This window comes from Carcharodon carcharias, chromosome 4 (assembly GCF_017639515.1).
Source record: "Carcharodon carcharias isolate sCarCar2 chromosome 4, sCarCar2.pri, whole genome shotgun sequence".
NCBI lineage: Eukaryota > Metazoa > Chordata > Chondrichthyes > Lamniformes > Lamnidae > Carcharodon > Carcharodon carcharias.
Window position 1 is genome coordinate 43,519,257 of NC_054470.1, and position 25,813 is coordinate 43,545,069.

The 25,813-nt window shown below is 41.9% G+C and overlaps 1 protein-coding gene across 3 annotated transcripts in view; it reads right to left on the reverse strand.

Annotated features, from left to right (window-relative positions):
- ror2 (receptor tyrosine kinase-like orphan receptor 2) overlaps window positions 1-25,813 on the reverse strand; it is a 341,044-nt gene that overhangs the window by 170,071 nt on the left and 145,160 nt on the right. The gene's annotated exons all lie outside the window — the stretch shown is intronic.

Consider the following 25,813-nt stretch of genomic DNA (forward strand, 5'->3'; position numbering starts at 1 on the left):
ATCCAATCCCCCACAATCTCTTGCTCCCTCACTACACCTGCCTGAACTCATAGGCTTTAGCACTGTGAAGCAGGCTTCCCGACTGAAAGGCCTCTAAGCCTGTTAATCAGGATGCATGTGGGCGGGAGCCCTACTTAAAGGAGCCCTGCAGTGAAATGCTGCAGGATAGTCAGGAAACCTGTTCTTCTGGGTTTCTTGACCTCTCAACAACTAACCACTGCCCCACTCATCCTGCACTTGCCTCCAGGTCAAAATCCAAGTCAAGAAGTCTGCTGAAAACAGTTTAACCTCTACATCGGTGATATTATTGTGATTGTGATCAACAATCACAAAAGCATTCACAAGCCTACATTAAAGGGCAAAAATATTCAAACATATTAACCTCCCTTAGACTTCACTGCTTTCTGGAATCTTTCACATGGTTTACAAAAAACTTGATCATGGACAAGGTTTACTTAAAAACTTTGTTGCCAATGCTGTTTCATTGCAATGACATTAAGTTTTGCATGATTGAAAATTATAAATTTGTATTAATTCAGGATTAGAATGTGAAAAGATGCCAGAAATACAAAAGGTTAAAGTCAGACAAGTACAACTTTGCCAGTAAGAGAGATAGTCATTAATATGCTTCCGGCTGCAACTCATTCAACGTCACTTTCCCATGCCTTTCAGTGAGCGACTTCATTTTGATTTCTCAACAGTCACATTGCTCAAAATCCATGCTACATTTATGATTTGCCACATTTATACCACAGCTCTGGCCTCCATGAATAGCATCTGAGATTCCTCCAGCATGTAATCACAGCATGTGTGAAACGTCAGGCCCAGAATTCATATTTACAGAAGTAGAACTACAACTGTAGCATCAGTGCAAAATTGAAATCACGTGGCATCAGTATGTCACTTATTATTTAAATGCGGCTGTAATCTATCCTGCACTCATTCAACTGTATGAGAAGCCTTCTCTTTAATTTAGTATTTGCTACCTGTGTGGATGAGAACAAGGACAGCAGGGTCGATGGACAAACTGATCATAGCACCATGGTGCATGAGGCCCATTCAAGTGGCAGGAGTTGGGGGACAGAAAAAGGAGTGTGGCAGCGGCAGGGGACAGCATAATAAGCGAAATGAATGCTGTTCTCTGCAGCCACTTTCAGGAATTCTAAAAGCTGTGTTGCCTGGCTGGTGCCAGGATTAAAATGTATCGCCTCGTGGCTGGAGGGAACTTTTAAGTAGAAGAGGGAGGATCCTGTTGTCGTCGTCCACATAGGAACTGCCAACATGGGTAGACCCGGATTGATGTTCTGCTGACAGAGTTGAGGAGTCCAAATTAAAAAGCAGAGTTTCAAAAGTAATAATCTCTGGTTTATTACCTGAACTATCTGCCAATTGGCATAGGGACAAACAGATTAGAACGTCAAATGCATGGCTGAAGGAGTGATGTGGGAACAGGGGGTTTGCTTCATGGGTCACTGGCAGCAATACAAGGGAAAGAGGGAGCTGTTTTTTTGGGATAGGCTTCACTTAAAATAAGCTGACACCATTGTCTTGGTGAACTGAATAACTAGGGCAATAGACAAGGCTTTAAACTTATAAAGCAAGTGTGGGAGCATTCAAGAAAGGGCAAATTCAAATGCAGCAAGGAAAATGCTAAAAGTATAGAGCAGAGCAGTGTCTTGGGGAACAAAACGCAGAGTGAGTCAGGAAGGGACAGGGAAAGTAACAAAGGCAATAGGATATTAGTGATGAAGGCAACACCATGGAAAATGAGAAAGAAGTCAAATCCAAAGGCATTACATCTAAATGTGTAAAGCATTCACAATAAATTGGAAAATAGTAGCACAGATTGAAATTAATTAGTTGGATCTAATAGCTTTTATGGAGATATAGGTGCAAAGTGACTAAGGTTGGGAATTAAATATTCCACGTACTTTTAATTAAAAGGGATAGGCAAAATGCAAAGGAGGATGGATAGCTCTGATCATAAAGGATTAGATAAAGGGAAAAGAGAGAAAGGACCTTGGCCTAGAAAATGAAGAAGCAGAATCAATTTGGGTGGAGCTAAGGAACAAAGAGCAGAAAATAATGGTGGGACTTGTTTATAGGCCCCTTAACAATAGTTGTAGCATAGGACAGAGTATAAATCAGGAAAATAATAAGGGGAATACAGCTAAGGAGGATTTTAATCTTCATATACGCTAGGCAAACCAAATTTACAGTAATAGTTTGGAGAATGAGTTTGTGGAAAATATACAAGATGACTTTCTAGATCAGAATACCGTGGAATCAAGTAGTTTGGAAATGATTTAGTTGAGTCAGAAAATAGGATCTTAAATCTAAAAAACAGCAAACTATGGCCGGAATTTTCTAGCTCCTTTGGCATCGGGCGTCATGGCGGGTGGGGTGCACAATATGGTGAGAAGGCAAAAAACTGGTTTCACGCCTTCGTGAAACCAGTTTCTGATTGTCCGCTCCACCTATCAATCGCGGGCCGCGTTTCCTGCCCCTACATGTCAGAAACCTAATTTCAATACTTTAGCATCTCATTATCAGCCCTGTTTGCCGGAATCATCCCCCAGTGTCAAATATTTCGCTCATGTCAGTGTGACTGCAGAACAGTGTGCTTCACGACTGCCTTTAAATGGTGTGCACCTGGCAACCTGAATTTTGAGGGGTTCTTGGAGATGAGTGCACACAACCTTGTGCAGCACTTATAAACTCGCCTGTAGGGCATCAAGGAAAAGGCACAATGCAGTCGCAGGAGGCACAGGCAAGTCACATTTCCATGGCTGGCTTTCAGTGTGTTGCCAGGGCATTGGCAACTGACCTGCCCACGTAAAATGGCAGCACGCAGCCGATCGCGGGCAACGACTGGCTCTGTGCCCACCCCTGCCCAGCCCACCCGACATAGTAAGATGCTGCCCCAAGTAAATGAGCATATTGGGAGCAATGATCAGATTATAAGGTTCAAGATTCAACTAGAAAAAGGAAAAAAATCAGTTCATTTTGGATTATGACAGATTTTTAGAAAGGGGAGCACATTTTGCTGCAGTAAAGTAAAAGGAGAGCTTGGCACACAGGACTACAGAGCAACAGTGAGACAATTTCTTAAAAAGTGATTGCAAATGTACAGAATAGCTACATTCCATTCCAAAAAAAGTTTAGTAGGATGCCACCGATAAATAAAATGGTTAGAAGCTATTTCAAATTGAAAAGGGCATATGACAAGAATAATAATAATAAAAAAACTAAAGGAAAATGAGATAAAAGATGAAAAAGCTTTAAGTGAGGCATTAAGAAAGTTGAGGGAATATGAGGAAAAGAAAATTTACAAACCAAAAGGAGTTGTAAAGTATTTTGTAAATAAAGTGGTACAAAAAGAATTGTGCAAAAGCAAGGTGGGACCCCTTAAAGGAGAGGATTGTCAATTTTGTTTTTTATTCATTCATGTGATGCGGGCATCACTGGCAAGGCCAGCATCATTGCTCATTCGATTTGCCCTTAAGGTGGTGGTGAGTCACACCTTGAATTGCTACAGTCCATGTGGTACATGTGCATCTTTTTAGATGGGCAGTTTCAAGATTTTCACCCAGCACCTATTAAGGGATGGCAATATACTGCCAAGACAGAATGCTGCCTGACTTGGAGGGGAACTTGAAGATGATGATGTTCCCAAACACCTGCTGCCCTTGTCCTCTAGGTGGTAGAGTCACTGTTTTGGCAGGAGCAGCCAAAGTCTTGATGAATTGCCGTAGTGCATCCTGTACAAGATATTCAAAAACAGCAGAATAATATTGGAGAGGAGGCATTTAAAAAAATTCTTTCATGGGATGCAGATGTTGCTGAGTAGACCAGCATTTATTGCCCATTCCTAACTGCCCGAGAGGTGGTGATGGTTAGCCACCTTCTTGAACCATTGCAGTACATGTACTGTCAGTAGACACACAGGGAGTTCCAGGATTTTGACCTAGCAACAATGAAGGATTAGCGATATAGTTCCAAGTCAGTATGGCATGTGGCTTGGAAGAGAATTAATTCCCAGCCTCTGACCTACTAAGTAGCCACATATGGCTAGTCCAGCTCAGCTTCTGGTCAATGGTAATCCCCCAGGATGTGATAGTGGGGATCTCAGTGATGGTAATGTTATTGAAGGTCAAAGGGATTCTTATTGGAATTGATCATTGCCTCACACTTGTGTGGTGCGAATGTTACTTGCCATTTGTTAGCCCAAGCCTGAATGTTGTCCAGGTCTTGCTGTATGTGGACACAGACTGCTTCTGTACCTGAGGAATTGTGAATGGTGCTGAATATTGTGCAATCATCAGCGAACATCTCCATTCCTGACCTTACAATGCAGGGAAGGTCATTGATGAAGCAGCTGATGATGGTCGGGCTTAGGACACTACCCTGAGGTGCTCCTGCAGTGATGTCCCAGGAGATAATTGACTTCCAACAATCAGAACCATCTTCTTTTGTGCTAGATAGGACTCAAAACAGTGGAGAGCTTTCCCCTGATTCCCATTGACAGCAGTTTTGCTAGGGCTTCTTGATGCCACACTTGGTCAAATGCTGCGTTGATGTCAAGGGCAATCATTGTTGATTCTAGAGTCCAGCTCTTCTGTCCATATTTGGACCAAAGGCTGTAATGAAGTCAAGAGCTGAATGGTCCTGAAGTGTGAGAGCAAAATAAGTGATATTGTGATGGATAAAAGGAAAAGCTTAGATATGTTACCTAAGCTAATGAAGGCAAAGTGTCAGGGTCCACAGGACACATTGTAGAATCCTGAAGGAGTTGATAGAGGAAATTGCAGAGGTTTTAGATATCTGTTTCAAGGAGCTAGTAGGCATGAATGCATGAGAGAAGATTGGAACGTAGCCAATTTAGTGCATTTTAAAAAAAAAGGGAGATAGAGCTAATACAGGCTGTAAAGAGCCAATCAGATTTTAGAATCTTTAATTGAGGATTAAACTACCACACATGTAGATAAAGAGAAAATATTTAGAAGTAGCTACAGTGGATTTCAAGGGAGACAAATATCAATTTTTTGAGGAGGTACAGACATGGTAGATGGAGGGCTGTAGTTTACGTAAGGATAAATGAGTATGCAATTAGGGCAAGGGTAGCAAACTGGATTAAAAATTGCTCCAGTGTTGGCATTGAGTAGTAGTGTCCTACAGAGTTCAGTCAAAAACTACTTCTATTCACTGTGTTTATCAATGATTTGAATATAGACCTAGAGGCAGTGGTGTCAAAATCTGTAGACTTTACCAAAATAGGAGTTACATAATGAAAGTATGTTCGATGCTGTAAAAGAGCAGAGGGTTTTGGCGTTAGAAGCTCACAGAATATTAAAGACAGCACCTCAGGTTGACAAGACCTGAAAAAAAACTCCAAATTCAGTTCCACAGACAATAGAGCTGACGAGGCACTGCAAAGCTATTAGACATTACCTTTGTGCGATTTGAAGGAACAGGTGTGATCTTCCATGCGCCCTCAAAATAACCAGGGTGACTTCCACACTGATAACTGCCTTTGTTCACCACCCACTGTAATCGTGACACCCTCCTCCCCACTGCCAAACTTAAACTTGCTGGTGCGCTGAGTGACCTGATATTGCCCAGGGTCACTTGATATTGCTGAACCTTAATTTAATAAACTGCACCAATACACCAGTATTAGCACCCTGAAGCTTGCTGGTCTGGTGCAAATAATGCCAGAGCCTTGTAAATGTGGTTGCCTCTTCGCTGCTGAGATAGATGGTTTACTGGCACGCTGTTGCAATTGGTTGCCAAAAGTCAATATCGACTCTGAACGAAAAACCTCATTTATCCTGATAGAATTGTGTCTGCAGCAAATAGATGAAAACTCATTAGTTTTTGGAACAAACAATTAAAACCCAATGACACAATGCCAAGTTTCTGGCATGATTTATTGACTAAACCAACATTTATTAGATTTAAACCCTGATCCAAATAATTCTTAAGACAACAAACCAATGTGATCTTTCAAAACAGGAAACACATAAAAATAAATTACTGTTGTGCAAACTTTAGATGAAGTATTTATTATTCTGATCACAAAACCATATCCTATCCTCAAAATATATTCATCTGATCAGTGTGTTATGATCCCAGCTGAGGTTACCCGTGGGCAAGCCTGATCCCAGGGTGGAACCCAGCTTGGTAGATCCTATCTTTTATTTGTTTGTTTAGATACATGGAGAGTGGCTACTGAAGAGTCACCAGAGTCAGCTAATGAACTTTTAACAAAAGAATAAAACATTTATTTAACTAGAAAAGATGAACTATATTCCAATACTCCCTCACCCACAACTATACCTTTACGGATATATACAGGTGTAAGGCTAAAACAAGTTACAAAAGCTATCTTACACTCTAATGTCCACCGTAAGTACACAGTCCATGTAAACCAATAGGCACCCTGTGGTCAGATATACCACACTGAAACCAAGTGACAAATGCAACCTCAACCAGATGCTTTGGATCTCTCCTCAGCTCCCCCCAGACACTTGTCACACCGTTAGCCAACTGGTCTCACTGAATTCCATCGTTCACATGAGGGTTTCCCATCTCCACTCTCCAAGAACTCGCTTCGGAATTTTCTCCCAAACTGACGCTCTCAAATGCCTTCTGCCTCCAGGTTTTTGAACTCTCCTTCTGATATTCCTCTTCCCTGGGTCACCACATGCATTCAAGCTGCTTTCCACAGACTCTCTCTCACCGACTCAGCTGTCAACAGTACACCACTGCTTCACATGCCCATAGCAAAGAGTTACAGATCTTAAGTTGTCCCTTTGGAACTTCTGACTTCTCACAAGCCTTTATGTCATTTTGACTCTGCTTTCAGCAGCTTTCATCTCTTAAAGCTTGAAGCCTTTCTCTGTTCCTCACTCTCAATTTCATTTAACAAGACCTGTTCCAGATTCCTTTCCTTCCTTTGAAGTTTCTCCTGTTCTACTCCCCTGGATTCTTGGGGACTTTCTTCTTTAGCTTGGAACTGGCTATCACATTTGCTTTCCCTGGCAGCTACTTTCAACCAACTTTAGCTTGTAACTGGCTGAGCCTTCTAGGCTGCTTCTGCCTAGCAGCTGTCTTCAAAACTTCTGTTTCTGTGTTTATATATATGTGTGTGTGTGTGTGTGTGTGTGTGTGTGTGTGTGTGTGTGTGTGTGTGTGTGTGTGTATATGGATGTTTGTGGGTGGGAGGGACCTGCCTCTCTGGACCCCTGTTGCTAGGCAACAGCCCAATTTTTCTACTCTTACATTTGCTTAACTTCTCTTACAGTCATAAACTCTCATTAGAAATGCAGGCAATTTTTAAAGTGAAATTAAAACTCAACTTGACTTTTTCTTAACACAGATACAGAAATACAAAACAAACTGAAATATTAAAGCAAAAACTCATTCCTATCACCCACAAACACCAATATAACTTACTTAAACTCTCTCTATTTCTTAACAAGTGGAAAATCAAAAACTGAACTCCATTAATAAAGTCGTTTTCAAGCACAGATAAAATTCACCTAAAAAGGGACCCATTTAAAACTGATCTGAGGTATGTACAATGTGCACATATGATTTCTTATACAAACAGGAAATACTTGGGAATTTTAATAATAACTTTATCTTCGAAAAAGAAATAAACCAATTTTTGATTTGTTATTTTACATTCACTTTTTGTTTCCAAGTTTTTATGGGCAACATTTCAGATATATGACTAATTTCTCAGAGGGTTGAGATGTATTTCACCACCAGTACTGGCAGCTCCTCAGACAGACCACTCTTCTCAGTTATAAATCATTACTTCCCATTTTTTCTGGTATGTTTTATGCTCGACTAAAACCTTATGCAGTGGAAATGTGTTTCTCAATGTGCAATTGTTCTTATAAAGAGTTTAGAAGTTAAATTTAATTGGACTGCACAAATATTAATCTTACAAAATTTAGTTACATTAGGGAAGAGAACCCCTGCTGATTACAGAGCATAAAACTGCAGTGTCTTCTATTTTAAAAAATCAGAAGTATCCAATATATATTTGATTTGCAAATATTAATTTCTATGCGTAAGGTAACCAAAGGCCAACTTATGTATAGTTTTTAAACTTTAAAAATACACAAGTCATAGACTTATTATTTATTGTGTTATACATTATAATTAAATTTCAGTTTTACTCAAATAGTATGAATTTAAATAAGCGTGACATAGATTTTAAATTGACACATTGTATGCATGGATTTTGCAACTTTTTGGAATCTGACTCCCTATCGATGGACCCCGTTAGTAAAAGTCAGGCAAAGTGGCCTCAACTGCAGTATTAGAACTTCATAAAAAGATCCGCTGATTCCTTCTTCTGAAAATCATGAACCACAATCAACACCTGAGTGGTCAAAGATTTCATCGCCAAAATGAAGAGAAAAATTAAATAGAAACAACACAACTTCACTTCCCCATTGCCATTGCAGAACAGTCATCAGCCCGCACAAAAGTTCCATTAATCCCAGCTGAAACTACATTGACAGAGAATTTTACAATCATTCAAATCAGTCCAGCTACAGTAATAACCTAGTTCTTTGAGATTTAAGCCTGAGATGGCAATTTTAAACCAGGTTTATGTCTCAATAACTTTAGACATGTACCATAATCTGCCATTTAAGCACAATGCTTAAGGCTTTTTGTCGGATTGAAAACAGAAAAATCTTTCCAAGGAGGCTTCACACACCTGATTCACAAAGACACCATTATATAGAATTTAATGATTCCTCCCCTGATTTAGCAAGGTTGATCCTGCCAACAAAAACTTTTAAATAAAGTAGATACTAGCACTCATCATATATTTTAGACTTCCAGAAAGCTTCTGACAGGGTTCTACATGAAAGGTTGCAGAAGGACATAAATAGGCTAGCAGAATGAGCAGATGTAATTCAGCCCAGAGAAATATAAAGCTAGTTAATTTGGAAGATTAGGAGCAGGAGGTACATGTGAAATGGTAAGACTTTAAATAGATTGGAGCAGCAGAGGGAAATGTGTGTGAAGATATACAAGCTATCAAAAGGCAACAGCGCAAGCAGATAAAACCATAGCAAAGGCAAATACAATCCTTGGCTTGGTATGTAATAGAATAATTGATTTTTGTTAGCAAGGATATCATGGGATATGGATCAAATGTGGGTTAAATGGAGTTGAGGCACAGGACACCCATGATCTACTTGAATGCAAAATAGGCTGCAGGGGCTGAAAGACTACTGCGTAAACTAGTAAATTTTATGAAGCATAAGGTTCACTTTTACATTTGTATAAATGAAGTTGTTCACAGGGCACTGATGATTTTAGACAGATGGGGGTGGGGTGGGGGGAGTCCATATGTGGGTACCAAACCCACAAGGGCGGGCAGTGGAACCATAGCAGCAATTTTCCCTGAGGAAACCATGCCAATCAGAGCAGAGATGCATCTTTGGTGCTACAGGGTTGGCCTGCCCTGGCTGTCACCACATCGGGGTATTGGGCCACTGGATCCAAAGCCCAACCCTGTTCCCACACCCTGGGAAACAACGGGAGGTTGCTTCCCTAAAGCTGATGGCCTCCTCACATTGCAGGGGGTGGGGTGGGCGCTGGTCCACTGCAGACAAAACGGCAACAGCCCAGGAAAATATCAGTTAATTGTGCTTTCAATTATTTAGATTGGCTGTCTGCCTCAGTGGGTGGACAGGCATTCTAGCGCACAGCCAGTGCTGGGAAACTTCCTCAGCGGCGTGACAGCATCAGGGAGCCATCTCAATGCAGTTCCCCAGCATTTTACCAGCCCTCTGAGTCCTTTACCCCTTGGCACGTATAATCCCAGCTCACATAGTTAGAAACATAGAAAATAGGAGCAGGAGTAGGCCATTTGGCCCTTCAAGCCTGCTCCGCCATTCATTATGATCATGGCTGATCATCTAACTCAATATCTTCTCCCCACATCCTTTGATCCCTTTCGCCCCAAGAGCTATATCTAACTCCTTCTTGAAAACATACAATGTTTTGGCCTCAACTACTTTCTTTGGTAGCAAATTCCACAGGCTCACCACTCTCTGGGTGAAGAAATTTCTCCTCACCTCAGTCCTAAATGGTCTACCCCGTATCCTCAGACTGTGACCCCCTGGTTCTGGACTCCCCATGATCAGGAACATCCCTCCTACATCTAACCTATCTAGTCCTGTTAGAATTTTATAGATTTCTATGAGATCCCACCTCATTCTTCTGAACTCCAGTGAATATAATCCTAACCGACTCAATCTCTCCTCATATATCAGTCCTGCCATCCCAGGAATCAGTCTGGTAAGCCTTCGCTGCACTCCCTCTATAGCAAGGACATCCTTCCTCAGATAAGGAGACCGAAACTGCACACAATATTCCAGGTGTGGTCTCACCAAGGCCCTGTATAATTGCAGTGAGACATCCCTGCTCCTGTACTCAAATCCTCTCGCTATGAAGGCTAACATATCATTTGCCTTCTTTACTGCCTGCTGCACCTGCATGCTTACCTTCAGCGACTGGTGTATAAGGACACCCAGGTCTTGTTGCACGTTACCCTCTCTCAATTTATAACCATTCAGATAATAATCTGCCTTCCTGTTTTTGCTATCAAAGTGGATAACCTCACATTTATCCACATTATACTGCATCTGCCATGCATTTGCCCATTCACTCAGCTTGTCCAAATCATACTGAAGCATTTCTGCATCCTCCTCACAGCTCACCCTCCCACCCAGCTTTGTGTCATCTGCAAATTTGGAGATATTACATTTAGTTCCCTCATTTAAATCATAAATATATTGTGAATAGCTGGGGTCCCAGCACCGATCCCTGCAGTACCCCACTAGTCACTGCCTGCCATTCGGAAAAAGACCAGTTTATTCTTACTCTTTGTTTCCTGTCTGCCAAACAGTTTTCTATCCATCTCAATACACTACCCTCAACCCTATGCACTTCAATTTTACACGCTAATCTCTTATGTGGGACTTTATCGAAAACCTTCTGAAAGTCCAAATAAACCACATCCACTGGCTCCCCCTCATCAACTCTACTAGTCACATCATCCACTTGTGTTCTAAATTGTTTTCTGAGAAATTTCAAGTTGCAGTAACAGCTACCAACGTGACTAACAGTCGGCTCTCCCAGCTTTTCTCTCACTTCTTGATCAAGTGCCCAACAGACACTATAAAACTCCTTGGGATTTCTTATTAAATGAAATGTACTACTTTGCTACATGACAGCATAGGTGAACAGACTTCAACCACAAAGCTATCAGGATACATCAGCAATTCATCATATTTTGTCATTATACAAGAGCGTATTGAAAGTAATAATATTTATATATTGCTGACATGTTTTGAAGAAAAAACACACTTCCCTTCAACAAACTTAACATTTTGAAACACATTTTCTTATTGTCATAATTTTTAGTCATGCTTTGTGTTGACATTTTCCTTTACACATTGCTATCTGAATATTTTCCATTCAATTTTGCTATGTGAACTGTCACAACATAGTGGTAGGCTGTGGTCAGTGGAACAATCTTTTCTTGTGTCTCTTTCTCAATATCATTATAACCCCGCTTTAGAAAAAAGTTATCAACTGACTGGACAATGCCACAGGCAATTTTATAGTGCTCTGTATATTTAATATTGCCACAAGGTACAGATAGATTTGGTGCTCAATTACTAAAACTTTGGTTTGGAGCAGGTGTAGAAACCACAAATGGGTTGCATATGAACAAAAATGTGGAATGACAGGTGCCTAGGTGGAAAGTAGAAACAGATCAGAGGTAGGAAGCGATTGAAGGAAAAACATTTTATGGAATAAAATTAATTACTGTTTGAAGACCTTGCAAGGCAACTGGCCAACGGGGAAGAAAGTGTTCCTATTTTGCCATGAGGCTGAGGCTCTTTCGCATCCATAGTGAATCACAATAAACATACCAAGAAACGAACTACAAATTTTGGTTTCCCTTAATAAAAATAGGGTGGAATTGTCCCAGACTTGCACTAAGTGCGGTAGCAGGTAGGTAAAATGACGTTTTAACCACTGGCTGCGTAATGGCTTTTTGCGCTGTATCGTCCCAAACTCATCACATTAATTATGCATTCCCGGAAAACACGCCATTTCCATGGCGAGCGGGCAGGCTCTCATTCGCCTGCCACGCCATCACCTTGCCGCTTCACTGCTCAGGCGCCAGATTTAAAGTCCAGCCGTACGCACACCTCTCAGTGCTTCCAGCCCATGGCTGCTGCCAAGGAGACATGGCCCTGAAAGGCAAAAAGACTGCAGCTCCCAGGTTCAATGATGTGTCCCTCCAGTGCATTTTGGACACAGTGGAGGCTTGCTGTGATGTCCTCCACCCCCAATCTGGCCACAGGATGGGCAGCAACCTCGTTAATCCAGCTTAGTGGCAGCGGTAGTCAGCGTTAATGCCCTGCAAAAGAGGATAGCCAACCAGTGCCACTACAGGATGAATGATCTCATCCATTGTGCCAAGCTACTTCACTCTTCTCATCATTCTCAACTCTCTCACTCACAAACCCATCACACATCCACAGGGATCTCACACCTCAAGGGACAACACCAATAACTCACACACACCCTCACACCTCCACCAAGCTCATACCCTCTCAAGCTCGTGCCCTCGTCCTGTCCATGGCTCCACTCACTACACAAGCATTCCGTGCAGTGCCATGAGTCCTGCTCACGCACTCTCGATCTGCTTTCATGCAGGAGAAGCCTGCTCACATGAGCAGGGGGAGGTCCCAGACCCAGGGTGGAGCAGCCCACATTAAGCCCTTCACTCACATTGAGGAGTGTGCCATCGAACTGACTGGTGAGGACAAGGACCAAGCCTGCGATGTTGGTGAGGTTGGCGGCGAAAACCCTCTTAAGGATCTTGCACCACATCATCTCCCTCTCAATGCAAATGTGAGTGCTCTCTCTCCTGCTTTTGACTCTGCTGGCATGCACTAATTATCTCTACCTTGGTTCACAGGGAGCTCTGCCAAGCGACCAACACCCTCAGCCAGCCATTCCCTCAGCTCCATCCATGTCCCCACCTCCAGCCAAGTGGACACCACCTCCATTGAAGAGCTGAAAATAAGCAGCCTGGAAGGCCCATCAAAGTGCTTACCCACACCCTGCACCATAGCAGAGGCACACACCTCAGTGGAACCTAGATCGAGGGCAGGCTCCAGTTCACAATTTGGGGGTCACTGCATGGACACATGCCCGCAGCAGCAGGTTCATGTGAGCTACCCTGCACTCGGAGAACTGCTGAGGATCAGGTATTTGCGAGGACCAAATCAGATGACAAGCCTCTACATTTGGCCTTCTAACCCATCCTGGAGAGTCAGCAGAAGGCGTGGGAAGGCAGAGCTGTTGGAAGCTCTCAGCAGAGTGGCACACAAGTCGGAGTGCATCCACCTGCTCTCTGACCTAGTGCCCACATGTGCGTGTATAGAGGCCTCCAAGGGGAGGATGGCAGACGTCATGGAGATGCAGAACGTGGAGATGTGTACAGACCTGCAATCCATTATGGGGGCCATGGGTGACTTCCTGCAGTGGCAACGCAAGGGGGAAATGGAGCACCTCTACTTCACTCCAGGTGTTCCTTCCCCTCGAGTCAGGCTGGGGCCCCCAGGCACCCAAAGGGAGGGGAATCAGCAGCTAGTCACCCCGGGTCATCCACTCAGGAATCTCAGAGGCTGTCCTCTTCCTCAGAGTCCCCTTCGCCTGTGACCCCTTCGACCTCGTCCTCTTTCACTGCAGAGGGAGCAGCTGGCCAACGAGTGGTTCTGAAGGGAGAAGTGTGGGTATGGCAGGACCTTTCAGAACCTCGTGCAAGCACTCTCCCATGCATCCAGATCGTTCACGTATCACACTCACCTCAAAATCCTGAGCATTTTGAATGCTGTCTGCCGGGGTTTGCTTTCAATTGTCCACCTGAGCTGACCTGCATCTCCACCCACCCAATGATCACATTCCCATGTAGCACCCGATCTCACTCACCATGACTATCATTTCACTTAGACAGCATGGTCTGGATTCAGTTTCTTATGCACTCCCCGATCTTTTCCCCTCCCCCGGTCACTCATTTCCTTTCCCCCATCACAGTTAACCCCTGCCATCACCTTCCACCTCCCCTCCACGACCTACCTGCCACAATCCTTTTCCTTCGGGAGATATCCAGGTTAACACGCAAGTTCCCTTCCTTCCCGAAAATCCCACCTCCCTGACCTCCTCCTTCCCATCCCCAGGGTCCGTGTCTGCCTCCAAGTCCCCATCAACCACCCTTGCCGTCCCTTCTACCACTACTGTCGAACCCTCACTCTCTCACCCTACCACCTCACTCTGCCCTCGGTCATTCTCACACATTCTCTCATACTACACCCACCCTCAGTTCGCTCCCCAGGAGGCAGTCATGGACCCGTCAGACCCCATCCTTGCACATTCACCAGGATTTCACTCCCCCGAACCTCTCCCCACTCCTTCGTCACTCCTCTTCTTGACTTCCTCAGCTACCCTTACTTCTTCCACCATGCTTAGTCCTTCCCCCTTCCCGCCTCATTCCTTCCTCCAGCTTTACTCCTTCCCCTTCCGGACTTCCTTCCTCCACCCTTACTTCTTCCTCCATTCTTACTCCCTTCCCTCTCTACACTCCTTAATGCACCCAAACTCCCTCCCCTCTCCTCTCTGCACTCCTCCTTCCCACCCAGACTCCCTCCCTTCTCTGCACCCCTTCCTCCCCTGGGCTCCATCCCCTCTCCACACTCCTACCCGCTCTGAACTCCTTTTCTTGCACCTACCTCCCCAGTTTCCATCTTCTCCCCTATTATCCTATCCTCCTCCTACTCCACCCCCCTTCCCAATCTCAACCCTGACACCTTCATTCCCCCCCTCCCAACACCTTCATTCCCAACCTCACCATCCCCGCACCCAATACCTTCATTCTCAATCTCACCCCTTCGACACCTTCATTCCCCCCTCCCAACCTCATCACCCCCAACACCTCTTCCTCTCCCAGTTGATCCTAGGTCTTCCTCTCCCACCCCCTGGACCATCATCCACTGTGAGCATCAACGGTGACTTTACAACTTCCATGAGCTGCTTCGCAGCAGAGCCTTGTCCATGAGAATCCACCCAGCATGCCATAAATGTTCTTCCAGGATCCATTGCTGTCAGGCTCCAGCATTTTCTGCTCTTTGGGTGTCCACAATGTGGGCAGGGCTCTGGCACTAGGTTCCAATTTCTGCACATCACAGTTAAGACGTCAAGATGTATCCTGCACCGGTGTGTTTTCCCACCGACGTGGGCAGGCTATCCAGCGAGCTGACAGGGGGTGGGGATGAGTCCAGTGGGCTGGCCTTATAATAATACGCTAATGTATCACAATGAGGTTCCCAATGTCCAATGGTGGGTAACATGGCCCACCATCGAAGGGCTGAGTGGACAATCGCAAACTGGTTTCACGACATCGGGAAACTGATTTTTGGCCTTTTCACCACATTATCCACTCACACCACCAAACACGCCTGATGCCAGCGGGCCCGGAAAATCTCAGCCATAAAGTTAGACACAACCTTTCATGCCCCAAAATGACCAAATTTCCAGTTTTGCTGTCAAAAAATTTGGGATGTGTTCTGGCTACTGCAATTTGTAAAATAAATTCCTCTTTTGGATCTGCACATCATTTCGGAACTTTATTTTTAAATAAGAGAGTAACAAGAACTGTGAAATCAACTCAGCAAGAAGGACAAGCATGAATAAAAAAACTGTCCGGAAGGAAAATCTTGCTTTGCCTGAATAAATTCATTACAAAACTGTTATCAATGGTTTAGGCTTCAGCAGAAACTGGCTTAAAACCAGGAAGGCAAAAAGTTATTATTCTGAAACGCAAGCTCAACATAACAATTTCTTACTAAAAATTTTAGTGGGTTCGGTAAGTGCTTTCATCGTGTTTTGGTTTTAAATGAAGTTTAACATGACAGTTAAAGCATAAGGAAAGTCCATTATGTCACAGAAGTTAGATCCTGTTCTGACCTCCATAAAAAAGTGTCATTGAGAGTCTTATACAATTTATTTTCAGATAATTTCTGACATGTTTTTTTCTACTAAAGAGAGGGTGGGCAAGAGAGGGGACAGCAGACATGCGCAAATACAATCCAAAGGGAGACCCCTAGAAACCAATCACAGCACACTGAAATCAATGTTTGCAGATATATCTTTGAAAAACTTACAAATCAGTGGTGCAAGATCCATAACATATGCACCCTGCTGTGGTTAAGATCATGCCCTTCCCTCTTTTCCTCATTGCTGACTGACAGCAGGTACATATACTGAAAACTAAACAACCAAACAGCCTGCATAGGGCCTTTAATGCTATAAAACGTTTCAAGGCACTGCACAGGAGCATTACAAAACAAAATACAACACCGAGACACATAGAGATATTGGCTCAGATGATCAAAAGTTTGGTTTAAGGAATGTCTCAAAGGAGGAATGAGAAGCTAGAGAAGCAGAGACATATGGGGAAGGAATTCCAAAACTTTAGTGCCAAGGTTGTTGAATGCAATAGAGGAGTGATTAAAATTGTGCAAGAACAAGTGTCCAGATGAATGCAGATATTTCGGATTGGGGGGCTAGAGGAGATTACAGAGATAGGAAGGGGCAAGCACATGGAGGGATTTGAAAACAAGGACAAGAATGGTAAAATCAGGAAGTTACATGACTGGAAACAAATATTAGTCAGCGAGCAGAGGGATATACACAGGGATTTCCTGATTTATGCACATGATCTAGATCTTGGGTGTGCAGGGAACAATTTCAAATTTTGCGGATGACACAAAACTTGGGAGCATTGTAAACTGTGAAGAGGACAGTGTAGAACTTCAAATGGACACTGACACATTGGTGGAGTGGGCAGATAGGTGGCAGATGAAGTTCAATGCGGAGAAGTGTGAGGTATTACACCTTGGTACAAAGAACATGGAAAGAGAGTGTAAAATAAAGGACACTATTCTAAAGGGTGTGCAGGAGCAGACACCTGGGTGTATATGTACATAAGTCATTAGAGGTGGCAAGGCAGGTACGGAGAGCTCTTTCTAAAGCACACAGCATTCTAGGCTTCATTAATAGGGGCATAGAGTACAACAGCAGGGAGGTTAGGATGAACTTATATAGGACACTGGTTGGACCTCAGCTGGAGTAGTGTGTACAGTTCTGGGCGCCACACTATAGGAAGGATGTGAATGCATTGGAGAAAGTACAGAAGAAGTTAACAAGAATGGTTCCAGGGATGAGACACTTCAGTTATGAGGAAAGATTGGAAAAGTTGGGACTGTTTTCCATGGAGAGGAGAAGGCTAGGAGGAGACTTGATAGAAGATTTCAAAATCATGAAGAGTCTGGACAGAGTAGATAGGGAGAGACTGTGCCCACGAGAACCAGAGGATACAGTTTTGAAGTGTTTTGCAAATGATGCAAATGCGAGGTGAAGAAAAACATTTTTACACAGCGAGTGGTTAGGGTTTGGAATGTACTGCATGGAAGTGTGGTGGAGGCAGGTTCAATTGAGGCATTCAAGAGAGCATTAGAATATTATTTAAATAGAAATATTATTTAAATAGGTTGCAGGGAAAAGGCAGGAGATTGGCACTAAATTAAAATGCTCAGAGAGCCGGTGCAGACACGATGGGCAGAATGGCCTCTTTTTACACTGTAACAATTCTGTGATTCTGTTAGGTGAATGGGTCTTGGTGTGAGTGAAAGCATGGGCAGCGGAGTTTTGGATGACCTCAGGGGTAAAATGTTAGAGACCAACAGCCAGGAGTGTATTGCAATAGTTGTGGCAGGAGGTAGCAACTGCATGTATGAGCATTTCAGCAACAGATAAGCTGAGATGGGGCAAAGACAGGCGATGTTACAGAGGTGGAAATGGGCAGTCTCAGCAACAGCGTGAATACGTGGTTGGAATTGACATCAAGATTGCAAACCAACTGGTTAGTCTCAGACTGCTGCAAAGGAGAAGGGTGGAATTGGTAGCTGGGGAATGGAGTTTGGAGTAGGGACTGAAACCAATCACTTCAGTTTTCTCAATATTTAATTGGGAGAAATTTCTGTTCATCTAGTGCTGGATGTCAGAGAAACAGTCTGACAATTTATCAACAGTGGAGAAATAGAGAGAGGTGGTGGTGCGGTCGAGCCGGGCGTCATCAGCATACATCTGAAAATTGAGGCTATGGTTTTGGATGATGTAACCGAGGGGCAGCTTGTAGATGAGAAATGGGAGGGGCCAAGGATAGATCCTGGGGGAATACCAGAGGTTAACGGTGTAGGAGTGGTAAGGGGGGCCATTGCAAACATTAGGTACGAATGGAATCTGGTGAGAGGGGTCCCACTGAGCTGGACGACAGTGGAGGGGCATTGGAGGAGGATGGTGTGATCAACTGTGTCAAAGGTGGCAGATCAGTCGAGAAGGATAAGAAGGGATAGTTTACCTTTATCAGAGTAACATTGGATATTATTTGTGGCTTTGATAACCGGTTCTGCCAATGCAGAAGTTTCACCTCCCCCCGTTCTGTCAAAATACCAGACAGATTCTACCTCCAGAGCAACAGTCAAATCAAAGGAACCTCTCGTACATGTAATCAAACCGCAGCACTCCTGCTGCATTGTTGCAAAATTCCTGGACCATAACTCGAGGCATCCTCCAATGCTAGCTTGCATTGTTTTACCTCCATGAAGAGACATTGTTTTACCAACATGAAGAGACATATGCACATTTTACAGGCTGATTCTAATCTGCTTGCATTTGTGGCACCATTAATTTAATTGGGTGCATCATTGTTGCATGAGCAAATTCAGAGAAGAATCTATGATTCAGCTAAAAAAATGTGCAATAATGTGTTTGATAGGAAAATTTTATAATCGGACTGTTGTACCTGGTATGCATCATCAGGGATTATTTTGCCGAATAATAAAAATACCAAACAGCTGTGAAATGCTGGGGTAATTCCCTATCAAAAGGAACAGTTGATTAAAATTACAGGTAATTGAGCTCCCTTATTATAGAATATCAATAATTCAACGTTTCTCTGCATGATGCAGTTCCAAACATCTGAGATAAGGGCAGAATTTAAAAATAAAACGTCAAGGTTCTGCATTGTAAATTATTGAAATGACAAGGTAACTTAAACTTACTTAATAGCTACAAAGCCTGCCCTTAGCAGTAGATATACATATTTTTCCACAGTAAGCAATTATGATGATAATCACACACAATAACTAGCTATAGCTGAAGAGCTGCCTTGGATCTTTGTTTCAAATTCTTTGGTTATAAACTGATTTAAAATCATGCTTCTGTATGTGTTGCACAAGTTTTCAGGTCAGATGATCTAAATTGTTTTTGCCAGGCATTTTGATACCAATTTATATGACATTAAATTATCAAAGGTAAGTAAAGTTTTTTTCAGTAGGATCAATGATCAAAAATAGTAAACTTTCATCGAATTATCTTTATCTACATAACGTACAACAGTTTTCTAACAGAATTTACCAACAGGATAGTAATGTACATTCTATTTCCACATGTAAAACTCAAAATGGCACATACAGCATTTCACTTTGGGTGCCATGGTACCAATCTGCTTGTCCTTCATTGTTTTGCTTTGATATTTATAAAACAGCTACAAATCAGCACTAAAAATAAATACTGTATATACGGCCAAGCAAAAGTGAAGTGGGATAAGCTGCTAGTAAAGATCTATTCCTGGCATATGACAAGCATGAGCAGTGAGCAAATATTACTAATACAATAAAGATGCTGAATCAATCAAATTGCTCCATGTTTCTCAAAGTTGCTTTGAGGCACCATTTTGAAATTTTTATCAGGTCAAAGATTTACAGGTAAAGGAACATTTATAACAAAAACACCCAAAAATGTTTTACTATTTGTTAATAAAATGCTTATTATTCATATTATTTTGTAAATTCCTGGAAAATGGCTTCTTCTTCGGTCATGTGCCTAAAGCACAATTCAGGGCTTACCAGCTGCTGGGTCAACACTTTGAAATTCTAGGGAGCGCTGTAGTTCAAAGAAAGACACACTACCACCACCATAACAACTGGGTTTGGGAAATAGCTACTGCCTTACCAGCATCGTCCATACCCCAAGGATCAAAAATAAACTTAAAAAAACTTGTTTCCAAACATATGTGCTTTCAAAGCACTTAAACTTTAATGTGACAACTATAATTTTGAGTAGTTGATGTTTGTAATTGATGAAGGGCAGATTTGCTTTAACGGTATTCCAACAATGAAATAATTAGGAGAAAAGTGGACAACTGCTTGGACAAGTATGGACCAATAAACGAGAGCCAACACGGGTTTTTTTTTGAGGGAAAATTGTGTTTGAGTAGCTGGACATAATTTTTTTTATGTGGGGACAGAAATGGTGGATCAGAAGAGTAAAGTTAATATTATGTATGGTCTTTCAAACGATGTTCAATAAGGTACTACGTAATAGGCCTGTTAGCTAAATTAAAGGCCATGGGATAAAAGGGCAGCAACAGCAACCACGCAAAATTAACTAAGGGATAGAAAAAGAGTTGTGCTAACTGGCAGTTTTTCTGGCTAGACAGAGTCGAGTTCCACAAAGTCCAGTACTGCTGTTTTTGATATACCAGCACCTTAATGACTTGGATTTTAGTGTAGGAAGCACAATTTTGAAGTTTATAGATGAGGCAAAACGTGGAAATACAGTAAACTGCAAGGAAGACAGAGGATATATTCAGGCTGATTGAATATGGCAGATGAAATTAGATGTGATAAAGTGTGAGGTAATATATTTGGGTAGAATTAATGATGAGAGACAACACAAGTTCAATTTTAAAGTGTGTGCAAAAACAGGGGCACTTGGGAATGTTTGGTGGTGGCGGCAGGAGAGATTAGAAAAGCAGTTTATAAAACACATGGGATGCTGGGTTTTTCCAATTGAGGCTAAAAGTATAAAAGCCAGGTAACAGGGACACCTATAACAGAAAGATACCCATAAATGTTTTAATATCTTTTAGCATAAGATGTATTAGACTAAAACTACATAGCTAAACCTACATAAAAAACTGGTTCAGCCCCATATTGCGTTCAATTCAAGGCAGCACACTTTAGAAGGATTTGAAGGCTATCGAGAGGATACAGAAGTTCTTACTAGAATGGTTCCAGGAATGAAGGATTACAATTACTTGGATAAGCTGGAGAAGCTGAGGTTGTTCTCTTTAGAACAGGCTAAGCTGCTAACAGAAGACTTGATCGGAATATTTAAAACCATGAAGGATTTGAAATAAGAAAGAAAAATTGTTTCCAATGGCTGAAGGGTCAATATAACCAAAGGGCACAGGTTTAGGTGATTGTCAAAAGAACCAGAGGGAACATAAGGATTTTTTTTTTTTACACAAATGGTTTGGATTTGGAATGCCCCGCCTTATAAAGTGTTAGAAACCGATTCAATAGTAGCTTTCAAAAGGGAATCAGACAAACATTTGAAGGAGGAAAAAAATGCAAATTTATGGGGAAAGAGCTCGCACAGTGGGATTTACCAGATTGCTCTTTGAAATAGCTAGCAGAGACTTGATGGGGCAAATGGCCTTCACTTGTATTGTATTCTTCTAAGAACAGGGACATTAGATAGTAAGCATTGTTACAATGCACTTAAGATTTACGGTAACTGCAATAAAAGCTAGATTCTTTAGATCAAAAATACCTAGATACTGTACCAACAAACAATTACTCTATAAACCACTACAATAGACAGTTTATGTACTCTCTTGGGACAAAAACTATTGAATTCTCTTTTGGACATTACATGATCAATACTAACAGCTATTAACATTTACCTCACACCATCGTCTCAAGTGGCACAGTCAAGTTTTATTGTTACTTCAGCGATGTACTTTACACAGATTATTAAAACCAAATACCAGATTGCTTTTAATGAAGTAAAGGCTGTAATTTAATGCCAGGATTCTGCTGATATTTAAAGTACTTAGACCCCTGCTTATGTGGTTTATGATGTCATCAAAAGCTTTATTATAACCCTGTAACACCTACCATAGCTCTGTCACATTAGTAATCATCGAAATGATGACTGCACACTCAGAACTTTTAAGTTTAATGGGTGTTCTTCATATGGCACACTTTCATCTCATGCTGAATGATCATTTACAACCTTTCAGATTGATATGCCAATTTTACTTTTCCCACAGATATTATATGCCATTTGCCTAGTTAGTAAACTGGTAAAAATATAAGCATGTGTTTTATTTGTGTAATGTCAAGAATAGTCTGATGAAAAGTGTCTGAACCAAGTATGAGTACAATAGCCATAAAGTACACGCAACAAACCAATTTTATCTAACTTGCATTTTGTGGAAAATTACAACTAACTGCTGTACTCAAGCATTTTTTACAACTACTGAAAATAAGGCATATAAATTTAATAAGGCCAGCCAAAAAAATGTGAGGGGAGGGGGGGGAAAAAGAGTGTTGTTTCTTTAATAACACTTTGTTAAAGGGCAAGTAGCACACCTTTAAAGACATAATGTTAAGAATACAGGATAAATGATGCATACCTAGCATTAGCAAGCATAAAGGTGCTCTCAAAGCGTAAACTCACAACATGAGGAGGAAAAGGCCTCTTCCCAGAGAAAGAAAGTTAAAGGGGTTCAATGGGAAGAATACAAGGACAAACAGAAACAAAGTAAATGACTGGCCAAAAATAGAAATTCCACAGAAAAGCATAAATGCAGATTCAAATATTAACACTACGAAATTATTTCAGTACTATTACAGGAACCCTAAAAAATGCAAAACAGAGAATGAACATAATATACTTCAGATATTGAAACGGTTGCTTGCTCCTTCCTTTGAATATTGCCTAAGGAAGACATAAGTAACTTCCTAAATAATCCAAATATTAATGAATACACTCAAAGAGGAACAAACACTACCGATATGTAACTAGTCCGGGCAAGTTAAATTGCATCCATTCCTGGGAATGAGAGTATGTGGTTCTGCATTCTAATTGATCACTAGCTGTTCAATTCTCACCATCGCATTTTGGGGGTGGGCAGGGGGGATGACTAATCATATTAAAAATAGTCACCATGACCGTGTCCTCTCACCCCAAAAAAGAGCCTTCTGGTTTGTAAATATGTTATCTTTGAATGCTGATATATTTCTTGTAATTAGATATATATATAAAAACTCTGCAAGTGGCTTAATCTCCAGCTATTTCAGTCCCCCACAACCATATAATAAATCAGTAATGGTAAACCAAAGCCTCCACACACAAAGTTATGTCCAGGATGTTTTTTTCCTCCCAAAATGGCCAACAGAACTGAAACAGAGCCTTTATATACACAAAGGAATTACTTCAGTTATCAAGTTATCATGCATAGCAAATTTTGCCTGCTAACATGAGGTGTTCACATGGTGCTAAACCAATTTGGACTGGAGTTGAACAATAGCTCAGAAGTACAAGTTGGATGTCATAATTCTTCTTCAGTAATGCTTTCATAGTACGGTTTCAGACTGCTTCATCTCCACCACTGGCTTGAGGGTATCTTAGTGAGCAAATCCATGCTACGTCAGGAACTCATTAAAGAATTCATTGGTAAACTATGGTCCACTGTCTGAGATTACAAGGTCTGGGATTGCATGTGTTGCAAATAGCTCCTTGAGCAATGTAATTACTGCTTCAGAAATGTGACCCTGCAGTTGCACAACTTCTAGCCATCTGGAGTAATAGTCTACTATGATCAAGAACGTCACACCTCTCTGTTCAAAGAGGACCATCCAAGATGTTCCCATGGCCTTGATGGAAGGAAAGATGACATCAATGGTTCTCTTGACTTTGGACAATGGATAGCACAGGCAATGCAGTTCAATATCATCTCTTCACAAGCAGAATATCTCGCTTTGACTCAATACTTTATGATGCCCGAATGCCTTGGTGCAATCATTGTAGTATGTTGAGTCTTAGAACTCTCGGAATGATCACTGTCATCATAAATGAGTAAATCATCAATTACAATGAAGTGTCTTCTATGTTTATAGTACTGCCTGAGAATGGGATTGTGTGGAATGTATGCTGACCATCCTTTGATATGTTATTCTCTGATCTGAACACATTCTTCATCAAATTTCTGTGCATCGGATTTCATTTAGTCGCCAAATTGTTGCTGGTAGAGCTACAGTTGTTGTTGGTGCAAAGGTTTCTCTCTCTTCAACAAGGGCTACATCACCTTTTTCAGGTTTTGCCACAGGATACAGGACAAAGCATTGCTGTAGTCTGTTTATCCGGAACATACTCTGTCTTTGCCTCAAACCTCATCACTCTCAGTCTGAATTGTTGTACTTGTGGAGACATGTTCGCTAACTCCTTAGAATTTAAGAATGTCACTATGGGTTTGTGGTCTTCCAATATCTTGAAGTGGAAGCCAAGAACATAACCTGCACACTTTTCACAAGCCCTTGAAGCAGCTAATGCTTCTTTGTTACTGCATATTTCTGTTCAATCTCTGTCAGTAAATGGGATGCATCGTAAACTGGTTGATGTTTTCCATCCATCTATATGAAAGAATACAGCTCCCAATCTGTAGAAGATGCATCAATGAAAGTGGGTTCTGGGACACGGTGAGCTAAAATAACAGGTGATATCAGCATCGCTTTATTTTCTCAAAAGTTCTCTGTTGTGCTTCCTCCCAGCACTATGCATTGTCTTGGTCATAACAGAAGACCTCATTGACAACAGCTAGATTGGGCAAGAACTTTCCAACTTGGTTTTCTGTTACGATAGGAGGGAGGTTTAATTTAAACAACCCTGATATCTCCTCTTACAACCCATCCATAAGCAGAAAAGTATTTTGGTTTTGATTTCCCCCTTTATATATGGTGGCATATTTCCCAATCCCTTGGTTTTGGTGTGATCCAATTTCGAATAATAACTCCACAGCAAACTTGAGATTGGGTGAACTTAGAGGGTTAGTTTACTTGTACACACAAATCACTACTTAGCCCCCTGTGCATTCATACAATAAATCAGGGATAGAGAAAGGAAGATTTACAGGGCAGAGACCACTGAGAGGTCCTGGGAACAAAGAATTAACGTTTCACGTGAGTCCAGAATCAAAAGTCTAATGGTGAAATCCTTCAGAGGTCGGCAGGCTGAGCTGATGCTGGATAACTCACTTTTCCAATAGAGTTGGCTTCCACTATAAGATAGGCAAGCAGAAGTGATTTAGTCTTGTAGGCAATAGTATAGAAGTTCAGAAGCCCCAGTCAGAACAGTGTAGGTGGAGGAGGCCAGGCATTCAAACCTGGACAGAGCTCTTGTTCTGTGCTTCTGCTTGGTAGTGTAACTGGTTCTCCCACCCTGGCGGGCAGGGGAGGGGGGGGGGGGGGGGCAGCAGTGGGGTCATGTCATGTGACTCCTACCTCTCCACTTTGGCTTTGGCAAAGTGTATATTATTCTTTGCCTGGGTTCCTGAGATTGTTAATATTCCAACCATTAAGAGTTTCAAAGGAAGGTTGCAGGGTTTTTTGTACTAGCAGACACCATTGGTCAGACCTGGCTTATGAAATGTAGATGGACTTTGTATAATTCCCGTTGAATTTGGTGTCTGCAGCCTATAGGGGTTGTTAGCATTTCTTCAGAGATAACGAGGCATAAGGTGCTGTGACACTGCCAAATAGCTCTTATTGTTCAAGAGTCACAG